Source organism: Pseudopipra pipra, chromosome 13 (assembly GCF_036250125.1).
Source record: "Pseudopipra pipra isolate bDixPip1 chromosome 13, bDixPip1.hap1, whole genome shotgun sequence".
In the NCBI taxonomy this organism is placed as follows: domain Eukaryota; kingdom Metazoa; phylum Chordata; class Aves; order Passeriformes; family Pipridae; genus Pseudopipra; species Pseudopipra pipra.
In genome coordinates this window covers 18,396,889-18,412,766 of record NC_087561.1, presented here as the reverse complement: position 1 = coordinate 18,412,766, position 15,878 = coordinate 18,396,889, and the positions used below count along the sequence as shown (strand labels likewise).

The following is a 15,878-nucleotide window of genomic DNA, read 5'->3' as shown; positions in this document are numbered from 1 at the left end:
CTCAGCCACCTTTGTGCAGGAATTGTCCTGATTAAGAGGCATCACAAAGGGAGCAGCTGGAACTCCTGCTCAAAACTTATTGCATGCCAGTGGAACTGCTTTTTCAATGAGGGCATTTGCATTTAAATGAGGAAGTCGGCCAGGCTGAAGTGCAGCAGTGGTGCCAAAGTACAAAGAATTAATCACTGGGAACTGCAAAGCCTGCCCAGTTCTACTGCCACATCTGGGATATTCACCTGGCAGGGATAACCCATCTTGTTACTTGAACTGCAATCCACAGGTCCTCAAAACACAGTTCAATTCCTGCACCACAGACCTTGTCTTTCTACTCCGCAAAGCTTTAAGCCACCCTTCTTAATTTTGTTACTTGTTAAGTGACAGGAGGCCTGTTTCAGACAGGAAATCTTCAACATCTCAAAGCTTTCATGAAACTCATTTGTTCAGAGGCATGGAGAGTTTCAGCCCAGGCAATCAGCCTCTGCTTCCACCACAAGGCTTGATGCTGTCCCAGGTATTGTGATGAAAGGAGTGATTTCTTCTTATTTCATCCCTGCTTTGCTGAGTGAAAGTAATTACTGTCATACCAGTTACAAACTTAGGGAAAACACCTTAAGATATTTTATAAGTTTCTCAATACTGAAAAATACAGTGGAGGACGTTATTTTTCATTTTTTGCTGGCCAGTGAATATAATTCCAATTCTCACAGCCAAGCTGCAATTTTTCATGAACTACCAAGGCACCAAAAATCCTTTTGTGACCTGTTTTGTGTGCATCTGTAAATGCATTTCTGCCGTTTACCAGAACAGTAACCAGTGTTTTCAGATTCTATATTGCAAAATTTGTGTTTATTTTAACCCTTAGGAGTGAGATTGTATCAAGACCTGGGAGGCCACAGCAGGAAGCAGTGACAAACTTGATATAATTAGAGAACGAACTGCAACATGGCTAAGAAGGTAAAATTTTCCAGGTAAGGAGACTTAAAAAATGTATCATTTGCTGATAGGGGACCAAGTAATTAAACAGTGACCATTTAAACTGTGAACACCAGAGCACTTCCACATGTGGCATCTGACAGCAGGGTCTGCAGGAGCAGAGTGTTCTGTGGTCAATCACTGGGCTTGGCCACTGCTGTGCCAGAGGAGTGTCACAGCACAGAACCAAAGCTCTGGTGTCACAGTCCTGCCTTTGCACACACCTGAACCCTGGACTTCTCCCTTAGGGACAGATGATGTGCAGGATAATTGATATTTAGAGGCTAAAGGCTACCCAGGGATTTATTTGACAGCCTGGAGAGCACAATGAACCCAACTGGGATTTTTTACCTCTGAGAACTTGTCTCCACATCACACTAATACAGAAGTTACTCTGAGGTGATCATGGCAGCTTTTCTCTGTAGATTAGGGCTAAACTTGATAAGCCTTCTCTAGTCTGCACCCAGGAAAGCTAAATGGCCACGTCAGGAATATTTCCACTTGGATAGATTAAAGTGTTTCGAGCTCTGAAGGGGGGAGGCAATGGGAATAGGGCTGAGATGGCTCCATCCCTTTCCCATGACTCAAGATATGTGCCCTTAACCCTGAGTCCACATTCTCCAACAGTTTTAAAGACTGAATTTTCTCCTGGCTTGTGGTGCTTCACAGAAATCTTCTATTTGAAGAGCATCAAAGCTGGGATCTGTATGAGTACAAGCAGCTCACTCAAGACTAAACCAGCCCCTGCCCCCTGGATGCTGCAGAGGTTTGCAGGACAAGTCTGGGTAGAAATTGCAGTTCTCAGTCCCAAAATAAAGGCTGTGCTCAGGCAGGTGTGTCTGAAGGAACACAGGCTACAGCCCATCGTGGTCAAACCTAACCCAGAGGAAACCAGATAACATCAGCTCTGATGGATCCAGGGGGGCTTCATGGAAATGACTCTTCCAGGAAGGGATGGAAAAACCTGATGTTTGCAGAAGTAATTGAACACGTCTTAGACTGAGATTAAAAGCCATTTCTGCAAAGTCAGTCAAGAGCCACCCCAGCAGATCACTTTAACACTCGGCAGGAGTGGGTGAGCCCACAGCACACATTGTCCTCTCCAGGGGCAGGAACTGCATTTCCAGCCTCTGAGGCCCAGTACAGCTCAAAATTCCAGATGGCCCATATTTATCTGAGTGAACTCCAGTTTCTCTGCTTTGCTCAAAGTCTATTTTAAGTCAGTCCATCTCTGAGGAAAAGTTTCCTCTGGAGTTTCACAGGGATTAAACACAATGAACTTCCATTTGAACAACTCTACCCGTTGCATGAGTGGATTCCTTAGGATTTTAAAGTCTTTTAGCTTATTACAAGGCCCCAAAATACAATGAGGGAGCAGCTGTTCTACAAAGAGAGGCACTGATTATTAGCCATATTCTTCAGGCCATTTGACTGTAATTACATTTCATTTTGCTGGCTAACGTTCCGATAAAGTCAATTTAGAGGCCTCTTTATGTTTTTTTTTTTTTTTCAAAACCTCTAGAACTCAATTAACAGGCTTTGTCAAGGCTTGGACTTCAAAGTCCTGGACAGAGTAGTTTAGAAAATGAAATAAAGAAGCCCATTGTAAAGTCCAGAAGCTGCAGTTCCCACTTGAACATTCCCTCAGCCAGGTTGACAGGTGCCAGGACAGAGTTTTCATTGCTTTGATTACACTTGTATTAAACTGTGTTAGTTACAGTTCAGAGTGCACATTTAAATCCCACCCCAGAACATGAAGATAAAATATTACACATCAGTTTTCTGCAATTCAGAGACAATTTTGAAAATCAACCAAGCCAAACCCATCAAACTTAAGTCTCTTGTGAATTCAGGACCTCAGAAATTATTTATGTGTCTTCTCACGTAAATTTTTGCATGCAGCCCATTCTGGACCTCCCCAGCTCCACCAGCTTTCTCATCAAGTTGTCATTTCTCTCTGAAGCTGCAGATTTCCTTTCAGCTAATGTTTTAAAATTAACTGGTAAAAATTATTTCCTCAGTTATTAGTTGTTGAGGTACGTCCCAGATCACAGGAACTGGTTTTCATAAAATATAATTAACTGTGTTTGGCCTTTTATAATACTTCATGACAAGAAAAAAGCAGTTTCTTAAACATAAAGATCTGAATTAAAAATTTATTTCTTACAAGCTCAAACCTTTCCTGCCTCTCTTCCCCTCCCCAGGGAAGTCCTGGAGGTTACAAAATTGAGGGGTGAGGTTGCCTTTTAAAAATCTTTGTTCATGGTGACATATGCACCTGCAGTCTTGCAGAAGGACATTTAGGCATTGATAGAAAGGAATTATTAAAGCTGCTGACCCGGGTGATCCAACATGCTTTGTTACACTCAGAGCATCCACCCACTACTGGCTCTGGAGCAGAAAGGCAAAGCCAGGCCTGGGAAAACTGGGTTACTGGGTTCTGAAGAAAGGGAGCTGGACTTTGTAAGTGATTCAGCAAAAAAATGGCAAATAAGGTATTGCTAAACCTATGAATTCATTCTCACTTGTTTTCGCAAAAGTTCTAAAAGAAACAGGCACAAAGCTCCTTCAGGAATCCCATCTCCAGGCCCAGTTTGCAGGGCTGTGGGAGAAGCAGCTTCACAGCCTCTGAGCCAGGAGGGGGAGTTTGTGGGAATGAGGGTTGAGGAATAAAGGACAGGGCTGGAGCTTGGGCTGCTTCATTCCAGGCTAAAATTCTTCATTCTGCCTCTTTTTTTGTTTTTAATTTTATCTTTTCCATTTAGCAATAGGTCTGTACTGTAAGGGCAGGAGGATGGATAACCTGTGGGGTTTCCTGTCTTTCTCTGATTTCCCAGCCTTTTTTCTTTGCTCATTTAAAACACTTTTGTCTCTCAGGAAGGGCCATCGTGTGTCAGCTCTTTCTTTGGAACTACCAGACCCCAATCCGGAGTCTGGATCACACTGACTCCTGAAGGGAGAGAACTGGCACCTTTGGGTCACCTGGGGATCACAGCTCTGCCAGGGTGTTGAAGTACCTCTTGTTTAAAAGCCTCCATGGGGTGGTGCAGACACACAAATTAATTTAAACATGCACATCCAGCCCTGGAATTTGGGCAGGAGGATTGCGGTGGGCATGGGACACTCCAGGCTGAGCAGAGCAGGGTGACACTGGGGGCACAGGTGGGGTGACAGGTGGGGGGACATCCAGGGAACCAGAGTGACCCCTGGGTGGGTAAATGGGTGGGTGCTGGAGACAGCAAGGTGAGCTCTGGGTGGGTAAACGGGAGCCCTGGGTGACACTGGGGGCACCAAGGTCCCATGTCCCCACCCAGGGGCCACCTTGGGCCCCCTGATGTCCCCTTTGTCACCCCACCAATGCCCCCAGTGTCACCCAGGGCTCCCATTTACCCACCTAGAGCTCATCTTGGTGTCTCCAGCACCCAGCCGATTCTCAAAGATGTTTCTGTGCTTTTTATTTTGCTTTTTTTGGCCCAAGCGATGCCCTCATAAACTGCACTTTGCAGAGCTCTGTCTGGCATCTCAAAACAGTCAGATGGGTGCCGTATCTAAAAATCCCTTCTGCTCCTGCTGTGCTCCAGAGCCCTGCCCGGGATGCGGGAGTTCCCTTTCCCGGTTCCACCATTAGATGTCCCTGAGCGCTCAGGGTTCTGCGGCCGCTCCCGCCCCATTCCCGCATCCCGGGGCGATGGAGCTCGGGACAGCTTCGGGAGCGTCCCAGAGGTGCCCAGGACAAGGCATTCCCGATTCCTTCCCTGCCGTGCAACTGGGAAGCAAAGGGGGAGCTCGGAAAAGCAGCAAACCTGTCCCAGGTGTTCCCCAAATGTTATCCTGGGTGTAAAGTGTTTGGTGCTCTGTTTGATAAATGCTGGTTGTTCGATGCTAACACACATTTCTCTGCTTAATGCCCTAAACATTCCAGGTGCTCAGCGTGGTTCTTTTGCAAATAGCACCCAAGCACCTTGGAGCAGGGCTGGAGTTTGCCTGGATGAAGTTTGCTGCAGGTAAGGATTGCCCTGAGTGCAGGAAACAGAAATTTTGCTCATCAGGGAGAAGAAGAGGGTTCTGAGCAGGTTTAGACCCCATTTTGCAGAGCTCTCTTTGTTCTCTGGAGCTGCAGGTGGTGCAGGGCTGCTCCTCCTGGCTCTGGACACATCCCTGTGCTGTTGGGTCGAGGCCTCTGGTAACTCCAGCTTTGGCAGCTGTTGGATGCCAGGCTGGATGGCTGCACATGTACAGGGCTTTGGGACAGACACTCCCTTTGGACATGGAATTGCAGCCACATCTCCCCCTCACTGTGGACGTGGCTTGTCAGAAGCCCTGCCAGGGTCCTGTCAGGTAAATTAATGTTGCTGCAGTGACAGATTTTGGAACAGAGCTGAACACAATCCCTGAATTGCACTCCCTGCCTTCTCACTGCAACAAATCTGCTTTAATTGTTTCTATGACTGTTATATCTGCGTGTTTCTGTAATGATCGATTGCTGAGTATATACATTTAAATAATGAGCCATTGGTTCCAGGTCAGCACTTGGCTCAGTAATGACTCCAGGTATTTTCCAGAGGGGGAACAGAGTGAGTGACAATTCTGACAAATTTGTATTCTATGAGCAAACACAGAGAACAAATTCAAATTGAGCTTCTGAAATGGAAGAAAATGGGAGGCAATATCTATTAAAAAGAGTTAATAGAAACACAAATTCTGAGTGAATGTTGCCCTTATGGTAATGATGCTGTTTGCCTGTGTAATCAGGACTATTTTTATATAACCCACCTCACTTTTTCTGCTCTTTGGTTCTTCAAACACTGTTCTCACTGTTTAAATTTGTATGTATGAGACTGTGTATGTGGCTACATACACAGTAAAGCAGAATAAAAGGTAGAAAGATTTGCTGTGCAGGAGATAAGAGATTTGCATTATTCGTCTGTTAAAGTAAGATGATAAAATAGGGAATGAAGAAGCAAATTCATTTTATTCCATTTGCCTCTGTGCCATTCACCTTGGGGAAAATGAAATAGAACACTCCTGTGATTGTAAAAAGAGCAGAGAAGTAGGATTACGGTGGTAGAACTTGTGCCACTGTAATTCCAACCTATTCTTTTCCTTTTTCACTGAATATTTCCAGTATACAGTCCAAGCAGGCAATTGTTTATCAGTGAGGTCATCACTGGAATGGCCACCTCATGGAATTGGTTCCTAATGAGATTATTAGGCCTGTGTTTATTTTGTGGGCTCTGAACAGCCCACATAAACTCAGACATTGTTATTTTGCTGTCAGGGTTGTGTCTGCAGCTCGTTTTCTTTCCCAAGACTTTAAATTTAATCTAGCAGAGATCCCAGAAGTAACAAGACCATTTGTGTTGTAGAAATCTCCATTATGCACTGGGTAAAAATGAGTGCCCAGGCTGCCGGCCAACTGCATGTTTTATTCTGCTCAGACAGGTGAAATACAGCACAAAAATCAAGCAGGGAAGTGAGGTTTCTCCTTTTGGATGCATTTTCATATGGCCTGGTTGGAAACTGCTGGTTTTACCTCAAAGGCCAAGTTACTTCCCCAGTGAGGTGAAGCCTGCTGTGGATGAAGAGGGTTGTGCAAGAACTGGGCCTTTTAATGCCGCTGATAAAGTGAAGCACAGCAGTGTTTGAAGAAAGCCTCAATGCCACTATTGAGCAATCTGGATGAGGAAGTGATGAGAGATCCTTTCTCCACGTGAAATCACGAGGGGATTTTGCAAAAGCACGACACAGTTACGCAAGGAGCAGCCCTCAGGGCCACTTCTCTTCAGTACATTGGACTGGGCTATGGAATTCCTTCAAATGCAGGTGGTCAGAACAGGATTTAGGCCCAGTCCCAAAGACTGCACACACTCAGGGCTCTGGTGTGTGACACTGGGACAGAGGGACTGCCATGCTCAGGAGACCTCCGGGGCTCACTCTGGCAATTCAGAACTGGATACCTCAGGAAAGCACCCAAGGAATCCTTTGAACCACAAAATCATAACTGGCCAGAGAGGTTTTTCTGTCACGTCAACAACCAACTCTGTGTGATCCTTGCAGGTGTTGAATATTTAGTTATCTTTTATCTTTGGCATTCCTAATACAAGAGTTCTTGATTCCTAAGACACTTTGACCCTTGATGGTGCTGAGAGACACTGAGCTCTGCAGGTTTCTGTAGGAAGCTACTGCCTTTTCTCAGAGCTGAATTTACTTTGTGCTGCAACACTGAATTGTAGAAGAGCAAGTAAATATCAGTCCTGGGCCTTTTCCATCCCTCCTGCCCTGTTCCTGTCCCAAACACCTCCTCAGACCATGCATGGCTTTACTGAACTGTGCTGGTGCAGAGCCATCCCTCAGAGCTCCCTGGGCCAGCCTGTGCAGTGGATATCTCAGCAGGGTCTCAGCTCCTCTCAGCTGCTGGTGCTGGGCCATGGCAGACGTGTGGGATCATCCCAACCCAGGCTGAGCTGTAACCAAGATTGATTTGTTCCATCAAGTATTGATCTGTTCTGCAGAGCAGTTCTTAGTCAGAAGCCTTTGAAGGTCTCACCACCAGTACAGGACAAGCAGAGATTTTTACCTACCCAAAAACTCCCATGATTTTTTTATCTTGCTTTGAGGTGTGAAACGTCTTTGAACTTGACCTTTTTCTCACTAGAGCTGAGTCACTGGGGAATCAAATTAATCTCAAGGAAAAGCCAAAAATGATTTTTGTTCCAGTTTTTCCAGGATCTGTTCTGCTTATATAGGTTTGCAAAGAGCAAAGTTAAAAGAGCTTCTCAGAGTCCAGGGATTGTCAAGGCCTTTATTCCAGATGGGGTCACATCTCTTTCCAGACACCGGTTAATGGTCGTACTGGTGTAACACCACATCCTCCAGCAAGGCTTATACTGCTGTAAAATAAGCAGCTTGTTCTCAAACACTGCTCTTTCTACCACTTTTTGATTGCTTTTGTATCTTTTTGTTTTATTATTTCCTCTAAGAATGAACTTGGGAATAATTATTGCCTTTTAGCATGGAGTTTCCTTTAAGCTTTTTTTATTATTTTTTATTTAAAGACACATTTGGTTTAATTGTTGTGAGATTATTAGGCAGGAAAAGGAGATACAATAAGAGATAATGTGTTCATATTTATAAAATCTTTAGACAAGCTTCAGCGAGTTCTCTAATTAACCACAAGGAGACTATATGGGTGCTGAATAAATTAACATAAAAAATAATAACTTGAGTTGATTAGAATGCCTGAAAGCAGGCTATGTATTGCTGGTCTTCCAGAAAGTGTTCACATGGGACAAATGGTTAGGAGAACCTAAAATGAGGGTCTGATCCCTCTTTCATCCTGTGAGCTCAGTATTTACCTGGGTCACTGACTGACAGTGATGGAGGAGGAAATCAGGTAGAACTGAAGAGGTCCATTGACTCTATTTTAGCTCAGTGAATTTGTTCTATTCAAAGGTATTTTAAGTCAGTTTTAGCCATAGATAAACCCCCAGGGAATCACTCTTTAATGAAGGGAATGAGAGGGGTTTTGGAGACTGAATTACCACTCTGTGTGTGCTGCCTTCACAGACCAGTTCGTGAAAAGCTCCCCCGTGGGTGCTGTTCATGCCATTCCCTTCTCCAGGGAATGGCTGGAGCTGTGTCAGGGCAGGGTCAGGTTGGATCTCAGGAAAAGGTTCTTCCCCCAGAGGCTGGTTGGGCACTGACCAGGCTCCCCAGGGCAGTGGGCACAGCCCCAAGGCTGCCAGAGCTCCAGGAGGGTCTGGACAATACTGAGGAACAGGGGGGGATTGGTGCTGTGTCTGTACAGGACCAAGGCTTGGACTGATGGTCCTTGTGGGTCCCTGACAGCTCAGGATATTCTGTGGTTCTGTGGCATAGAGATTTATTGGACATGTGTTGAGCCCTCCCTCAACATTCTGGGTACAGACGTGACAAAACAGCCCCTTCCTGAATGGCTTCTTGTCCCCTGGGAAAACCCTGAAACCCAAACCCCCTCGAGAAGGTGCTTTGTGGAGCAGTTCCTGAGCAGCAGTTCCTGAGCAGCAGCAGTACCTGGTATCATGCACCACTGTGGGAGTTACTGCACCAGTGTTCCTGGGAAGCTGCCAAAGTCACACTCAGCTTTTTGGGACACCTGAACAAAATGGCCACAAGAATTGAATGTCCAGATCCTGCCCTTCTCTGCTGGCCTTTGGTTGTGGGAAACAGCTTTTGCTGGGCAAATCCCTCGGGAGGAAGCCCCAGTTTCTAGGAGAGGCAGGCAAATGTTGCAAGAGCAGGACTGTGCCTGGATTTGGGTGTCATCCCTGCCCTTGGCAGTGGGTTTGGAACCAGATATCCTTGAGGGCCCTTCCAAGCCAAAACCATACCTGTACTTTGAGAGCAATCCTGAGCTGTAAACCAGAGAAATAGTCCTGATTTGGAATGAAGCCCTAGATGTGCCACAGAGCAGATGATATTAAAATGGCTCTGTGGAATCTGTCACCATGTACATGAGGTTTTCTCCTCCCAGTGCAGCTCCTCCATTTGTCTGCAGGATTTCAGCACAAGGGAGGAAAGAACTGAATCAGAGACACAAAATGTTTCTTTGCATCATGCCCTGTGCTCTCCTCCTTCCATGATCAAATGGTGGCCCAGTTTTAAGGGTTGTTAGTGATATGGCTTTGAGGCAGCTTCTTAAAAAATTGTGTCTGTCCCTGTGCTGGAACAGTGCTGGAGTTCCTCCAATGCTCTGTTGGTTTTCCAGACCAGTGGGACTGGGATGTGTCTGGATTATTCCATGCTGAATACTTGCCACTTCACAGAGTGGAGCACTCACTTCCGAGACAGTTATTGTTCAGCACCAGGACACACAGATGAGGGACTTTCAGTTCTCATTCCACAGTGAATATTTTGAAGTTGCTTTTTACAAGAGAACACAGGATTCAGACCTGTCCAAAAAAACTCCAGGTCCCAGCTGCTGCTACATTTAGTTCCCAGCATTTTCTAGTACCAGAGGTTTCAGAGAAAGGTGCAAAAAGTTGCAGAGAGGATGAAATTGCAAGAAGCAACTTTTGAGGAAGTTTTTCTTGTGCATTCTGACTTTGAATCCCAAAGGGCTTCTCTTTCTCCTCTAATACTGTATTTCTTTGACCCCTTCTAAATGTGGATGTTCTAATTATCCACACAAATGTTCAGTCCTCTTCTGGCTCTCACTGAATTCCTGCAGGTCACCAGCTCTGGCTCATAATTTCATGAGTCACTGCTGAACAGGCACAAATGTTGGTAGTTAGGACAGTCTGACCCTTCTCTTTTAAGCAACCCTTCCTGCTGCAGGTCCCACGCAATTTTGTCATTGCTTGTAATGAGAAATGTATTTCCTCAGGATGAACAGCAACCAGAAATGTGTCTGTGCCTCCTCCTGCCCTGCCAGTTCTCCTTTCCCCAGAGGAGCTCCTGGAAAGCTGCAGGTGCAGCTGGTGCAGAGTTGGGACCTTTCACAGGATCTGGGAAAAGGAGGGGTTGGCTTGAAATTACCCTTCAAACACAATCAGCCTGTCCTGGGAGACTGTTCTGCTCAGGTGCTTAATAAAGGTATGACTCTGTGTTAGCATTAATGACCTTATTAGTGATGAGACAGCAAGAAGCTTTTGATGTTATCTGTACCACAGTGGGCTGTAGGTTGAGGCTGTGAACTTTGCTGAATGACCAGTTACCCTCTTTCATAATCCAGAGCTTCCACTAGAATAATTTCAAAGCATTTAAAACACTGATTCAGAGATGCTCTTGGTTATTTAGGGACATGGATTGTTTTTATATACATCTGAAGTCAAAGGACTGTCTGACCTCAGACTGTTTAATTTCATTTGTTTATGGCAACCAATTCCCAAAGGCAAAGCCACTGTTGGGGTTATTCTGCTGAGTAAGTGCAGAGACACGTGAGCAAGCTGAGGTACAGAGGCAGCTGGATATATTTATATATATATATATACATATATAATATATTTCAGTGAAATGGATGCACCTGCTGAGCAGCAATGGAGTGTTTCTCACCTGTGATCCTGGGGTAGGAGAAGTGTGTGCAGTGGGGTGGCAGTGACTCGGGTATTGTCCTTCAAGAGTAGTTTCAATTAAGTCTTTGAAAACGACATGTTTTTCCAGTGCTTTTCAGATTGAAGTGCTCTGCTCTACAAAACTCCTCCTAGAAAACTGGGGGATCTTCCCTGCTCTGGAATGCAGCCTCTTCCAGAGGGTGAATTGCTGCCTGACTGGTCGAGGAGAGCAGGTGAAGAAAATGGTTTTAACTAGAAAAGCAGGAGGAGGGAAAGCAAAATAATCCCTTATGATTTGATTCTTCAAGGGGCAAAAGGAAGTTCTTTGAAGTCACTCAACGCTTTACCTGCTTATTTGTAGCCCTGGAAGGCCAGGAGGGGCCTTTGGAGCATCTGCCATTCCCCGGGGTCACTGTGCATCCTGGTGAATCCAGGGCTGGGGGATGGATGGTTTGGGGGGCTTGTTAATCCCCCCCCCCCATTATGATGGGAATGGACTGGAATTGCAGCCTGGAATTTAGCTGAGCCCTCATTTTACTCTGTGTTTTATGAGCTTATAACCTTAACAAATCTTTGGGAGCCATTTACTGTCAGAAAGATAAAACTACCATTTGTAGACTTAATATTTCAAAGGACTCCCTTTTTTGGTCCCCTTTGCTACCTTTTTATAGCTCATAAAGAATGATTTGGTTTTCCTTCTTTGTTTCTGTTGGAGTTTATGAACCTGCCAGCTAATAAAATTTCAGGGAAATCTAATTCTATTGAAAAGTTCAATTCAATTTTTTTTAATAGGGGTTTTATTTGAACACCCTTGTTTTACCATAGCTGCCAGCAACATGAGCAGTTTTAGGGTTTGCTGGAGACCACATTTCATTGCTCATTCCACAGATGCACTGGATTTTAATAATTTCCAAGGGCAGCAGTTGAGACTGAAATGACAAACTGCTGTTGCCTGCACAAAAGCCTCTGGGCACCCTCACAAAAGCATGGCCAGCAATAAGATTGCAAAGAAGGACATTGTGCTTTGGAGCCTCTGTACTGTGGAATTGAAGGAAAAAGAATGGAATTCCTTTGCATCCATTACATTCTTGCCCAGTGGATACCAGAGTTCATGAATGAAAGGTGATTTTCCTTTGCACAAAGACCCTTATGAAAGCCAGGAATCCCCCAGCACTGACTCATCTCAACATTACTGGAACTCTGGGAATCCTGGAAAGGCCAGGATGTGTTGTCTGCTCCATGTCAGCCATCCTTGGGGATTGTTTATGGCCTCTGCCTTCAGAGTGAAGATGCAGCAGCCCTGAGGCTGCTGGTTCAGGGGCAATCAGAGCTCAGAGCTTTGGCTGCATTGTTGGACAGTGCAAAGGGGGGTTATTTCTGCCTTCCCTTCCCCCTCCTAACTGCAGTCTGGAACTCACAGGTGCTTTTTGGCAAAGTTTTTCAGAGAATACTCAGCCAAACAGTCCAAACAAATGTTTTTGGTTTGCTATTTCCATGCTGTGGGTGGAATCCTGACCCCTGGCAGAGTCCTGCACATTCCAGCAGATCAGAAACACTGACACAATTAACAAAACTAACAAAACACTGCACATTTTCACTCCAGTTCCTCCTATTTCCAAATGCTTAAAAGAAATTAATATTTTTAAGATGCTTAGCACTTTTAGAATATATATTGTCCCATCTCTAGACTAACTAGGGTTTTGTTCAGTCTTTTACCCTTGTACAGTTTTACCTCCAGTTTCTTCTGCACATCCTTCTTGGCTTCCCATGGTCTGACTTGTAGTTCAGTCAATGCTGTGACGGCAAAATTTGTATTTTATATAAAACTTGGTTTTGTTGGAGTTGATTTGCAACAAAATTTGCCTTGTCCTTGGTTGGTGGGCAAATCAGTGCTGATGTGCCCACAGCAGCAGTTCAGAGAGTGCTTCTTTCTTAGACACTAGGAGTAAAGATGTGCAGGTCCTTTCAGGGAAAGGAGATGGAAAAGATTAATCTTTTTGGATCAGGAAATAAAGCACAGTCAAGTGGTGCTGGGTGAAAATGGAGTTCTTTGTATCCCCCACCCTCAATAACCTCCAAACCCCCAAGCTACAGGCTGCCCCCAGAGCCCTGGGTTTGCTCCTGGGTGGGGCTGGGCCAGGCTGGCAGGGCTGCTCTGGGTCCCTGCTCTCTGGGACTGGTTCCTATCCCTGCTCTCTGGGACTGGTTCCTATCCCTGCTCTCTGGGCCTCTCCCTGGTGCCCCTTGCACTGCTCCTTCCCAGGACATTGGACTTCCCCACATGCACCAACCCCTGCCATGTGTTGTCGTGTACAGTCAAGCAGGAAATGGAAATTTCTTGTTTCTTTTTCTATCCTGATCACCCTTTTTCACTTCATAAATCACTGGAAGTTCCAACCCCCACTTCTGCACTGAGTTTTGGCACCCTGTCGATGTGTTCCCCCTCTGGCTGTGCCCCTGCCCGCTTTCCTTGGCAGTTGGCAGAGACACCAATCCCTGGGGATTCATGGAGGGAGCCCCAGAGGAGCCTGAGCATCCCCTGGGCTGTGTCCTGGAGGAGGCTGCAGCACCTTAACGTGCAATCAATGAGATGCTGCTTCTCAGCTGTGTCTGCCAATCCTTTCCATCTGGGATCAGGGAATGCAGAGCTGTCAGTGAACCCCCAAACCTGTCATTCTGCCAAGATCCTGTTCCATGCAGTGCCACAGCTGCAGGCTGAGGCTGCAGTACCTACTGGGCTGGTTTGCAACCTTCAACAGCATTTAACACCCCCTAAAATAAATCTCCCTGCAAGCTTTGGATCAGCTCCTTCTTTGTGGTCTGTGCCACTCTGGAAAGCACATTCCCACTCTGTGCCCAGACAAGCTCCTCAAATGAACCCCCTACACTCTTACAGTGGGGTGGATGTTTCTGAGCCACACTACCTGTGCTGGTACAGCAGGGATACAGTATAACACTGGTCACACTTCCAGCATCCTGTTTGAACTGTGTCAAACCCAGGAACAATTTGTTGGAGGGCAGATTCCTTCTTTGGCTGGAGCATGTTGTAGGTAGGGAATGAATTTTGGCAGGTCTGCGTGTGGGTGTTTGTGATATTCCATCTCTCCTTTTGTCTAAGACAGTGACACTGAGAACAATGCCACTGTGTTTCCTTTTATTCCTGAAGTGTGCAGGGTTTCATGGTTATATAAGCATTCCACAACCTTTGCCTGAAAGAATGGAAGTACAGGTTAAATGGGATGAATGTCCCAATGCCCTTCCTTTATCCAAATAAGTATTACCAGTAAAATGTCTAAAACCACAGTGACATACAGCCCTTTACTACAATTAACAAAGAAAAATTGCAGTCAGGATATTATGGTGGTGGTTTAGTGGGATTTTGAAATATTCTTTTACACCATGGTTGGCTCTTGGATTCACCTTTGCCATGGCCTTTTTGCAATAAGAAGTGTTTAAAAATGACCAAAATCCATTCAAATACTAAAAAACAAGATAATAACAGATCTGAGGAAAATCAGTTTTAAGGGAAGAACTTTCAGAGTTCACCTCAAGTGTGTACAAAGGGACCATCCTTCCCTTCAGATGTGCAGTGAAGAGGTTGAGATGAAACCTTACACTTATTCCTAAAAAAAGAAAAGGTCATTTATTCAATTCTCTTTATGGACTGTCAGTCCTAAAAATGTCGAGATTTTCACATCTTTTCCTCAAAAAATCCAGCCCATCCTCATTTCCCTCCTGCAGGTCTTCTCTAAAGGACTTTTTCTGAGCAGATATCAACTAACACAAACCAAACCTTCCCCTCCACAGGCTCTTTCATCTAAAAAGCTACAAAACTCTCAGCAATTTAATAAATCCATACCCATAACCCGTAAGTTTTCCAGTAAAAAGCTGTGTTTTTTCTCTGTCCTGGGAAGTGCCTCATCTTTACAAGCATTGCCTACTCTGAACTGATCAAACTTGACGTTTCACCAATTTTCATAGCTTTTACCCATTTTCTCAGCTCTGTGAGACACCTGAACCAGAGAGGATCAATTGAAATGATTCTGCAAACGTTTTTATTTGTGTGGCAAATCAAAATATTGAAATATGAAGTGTCATTATTACATTCTCCATCACTCTGTGTGCAAATTTTGTTCACCAGGAAATGTTAATACTGAAGCTGTGTTAAAATTTCATCGAGTCTCTTTGCAACCCCTTTCATCCCTCATTAAAATAGAGTCCTAACAAGCATCTTCACAGGCATATGTGACAAAACTACTTCTAGGAAATCTTCTTCTTTCAGCTTCAAACTGGAAATAGTTCATATGATGCCTCATGTCACTTTTGAGGATATAGATTTTAAAATGAAAGTACAATATGAAGGAGTTTTTCCTTTGATGGGAGTTTATCTGGAATATATCTTATGCTCATTTTGCCATCCCATGCCAAAAATTCGAGTTCAGAACTTTTACTTTCTCTACATAAGAACTTTCTATACATAAGTCCAATTGTCTTCTTGAAGTATCATTTTCCCAATTTCATTCTGGTGTGACTTCACAATGACATCTTGATGATGGGGAGAGGAATTAACCAGCTGCAGAAATGCCTGAGCCTTTGCCAGCTGCCTTGTGTGGCCTCAGGGAGAGCCCTGGAGCAGTGGGGGTGTGATGGGCCCTGCTCAGCCCCTGCTCCTCATCCTGCCCTGGAACAGCAGCACTGCCTGTGTGAGGTCACCTTGTGCTCCTCAGCTCGGGGCTCTCCAGTCTGAGAGGGTTTTTGGTGGTTCATTGCTTTTGTGAGAACCCTCAGGCACTTCCACTTCCTTGCACATCAGCAGTGACAGGGTTTGGGAAGCTGGGTTTGTGCCTGTTCCAGAGGCCACCTGTGCCATGGACT

General features: G+C 45.1%; 1 long non-coding RNA gene across 1 annotated transcript; it reads right to left on the bottom strand.

Annotated features, from left to right (window-relative positions):
- Positions 1-12,654: 12,654 nt before the first annotated feature.
- LOC135421606 (uncharacterized) lies at positions 12,655-14,205 on the bottom strand. The gene is made up of 2 exons (XR_010434119.1): positions 13,928-14,205; positions 12,655-12,965 (listed from the first exon to the last, which is right to left on the bottom strand). It is a non-coding gene; the product is annotated as an uncharacterized LOC135421606 (long non-coding RNA).
- Between the last annotated feature and the right edge of the window lie 1,673 nt (positions 14,206-15,878).